Below are 1,734 nucleotides of genomic sequence, written 5' to 3' on the forward strand. Positions count from 1 at the left end.
GGGGAGTGTGTGCTCTGTCTTTTTCCTGCCAAACTGGGAGCCAGCCAAGCCCACCAGCTTCCCTAGCTCTGGGGTGAGGGGGAGGTCTTGCTGGGGCGCACAGTCACCAGCCTGCAGCCACACTCGGGGATGTGGCACCTCCCAGAGAAGCTGCAGTGGGAGCCAGCCAGGCAGGGCAATGCCGGCCCCAGAGGACAGGGAGGAGGAGGGCAGAGACAAAGCAGGTCTTAAGCAGCAGCTGCCTCTGAGTGTGCGAAACCTCACACTCTGCCCCTGGGGCAGAGGAATCCCAAGGGAGGAGCAGGTCTGGGTCCTTTGCAGGTCTGGGTCCCTTTCAGGTCTGGGTCCCTTGCAGGTCTGGGTCCCTTGCTTTCCGTCCTGCTTCGTAAGGGCCGTTCCTTGAAAACTTGTACAGTGGGGCCTTGACTTACGAGTGTCCCGACTAACGAGTTTTTTTGAGATACCAGCTGTCTCTCGGCAGATTTTTTGCATTGAGTTGATAGAGTAATTTGAGTTAACGAGCTCCTTAACGAGCTCGTTACTCTGAACACATTAAACTCCTAAGTCAAGGCCCCACTGTAAACAGGCTTCCAGGGCTTGCTAGGACATGTGGCCACGAACGAGTCCGGTTCTAGATACTGTGTGTTGGCTGAGTTGATACCTTAAAGCCAGGGGGCTGCAGTACTTACTGTTCACTAGCCTGCAACTTGACTGGGACCCTGAGTGTCAGGGGAGGCATTAGAGACAGGCAGAGTTTGGTTGTAGGAATTCGGCCAGCAAAGACGAGAGCATGTTTTCCCTGGCCGTGGTTCCGGCGGACCGACAATCGCGTGCATGTATTGTTCATACCGAGGCTCCTGGGCAGTTTTCGGGCTCAGCTGGGGCCGCAGCTGCCTCACACCCATCAGGTCAGTCCCCACCAGAACTATCTTGCTGTAGATGAAAAGGCAAAGCCAGACGTGCCAGCCTCTGCAACCCAAGCATCGCCATGCCCGGAACGGAAGCAGGGTGGGCACCCGGGGGCCCCACACGGGGCGCAGGAGCTGACCACATGCAGGGGCAGGAGGAGCAAGCAGACGCCACAGGCAGACTCATGGGACAGCCGCAGGGAGCGTGCTGGGCGGGCAGGATGAAATGAGCATGACTCCCCCCACCCTGTAGGAACCCTGTTCAAGGACCACGAGCTCCACCTGACCCTCCTCAACTCGGGCGGCCCCCGTGGGCACCCCCCCCCCAGGGTACGAGGCGTGAGTCGGCGATCCAGACTCCACAGATCGGGGGAGACCCTCCTGGGCAACACAGTCCGCTGCCTGAAAGTAAGGGAGGGACCTCCCTCCCCTTCCCCAGGCCCCAGCTCGGACCGGCGACAGTGCAGCCTGACACCTCCCCCCAGGCCTGGCCTGACGGTCCCTCCCATCAGCAGTGCACACGCCTGAGGTCAGGTCCTGCCACAGCTCTGTCCGCGGGACCTTCGAGGGACCACAGGTGTGCCAGCCCCTCCCCCTAACCCACGTGGTCTCTGCTGCTTCTGGTAGCTCCTGCAGGCGGGCCTGCCTCTCCACCGCCCCGGCCTAGAGCCAACGAGCTGTGGCTGCCAGCCTCCCTCTGGCCTTGAAAGCCTGCCTGTCCCACCGCCCCTGCGGCCCCCACCAGAGGGCGCCAGCCCCCCACCGGCTGGGCCAGGAGGCCCATTCGCCAGAGGAGAACTGAGAGCGGAGGGAGGCCTGGTGCCTG

The 1,734-nt window shown here is 61.8% G+C and overlaps 1 protein-coding gene across 4 annotated transcripts in view; it reads right to left on the bottom strand.

The window, feature by feature from the left end:
• Window positions 1-1,734, bottom strand: part of MXRA7 (matrix-remodelling associated 7) — a 32,859-nt gene that overhangs the window by 4,799 nt on the left and 26,326 nt on the right. The window lies entirely within an intron of this gene.

This window comes from Myotis davidii, unplaced genomic scaffold (genome assembly GCF_000327345.1).
Source record: "Myotis davidii unplaced genomic scaffold, ASM32734v1 scaffold274, whole genome shotgun sequence".
Taxonomy (NCBI): domain Eukaryota; kingdom Metazoa; phylum Chordata; class Mammalia; order Chiroptera; family Vespertilionidae; genus Myotis; species Myotis davidii.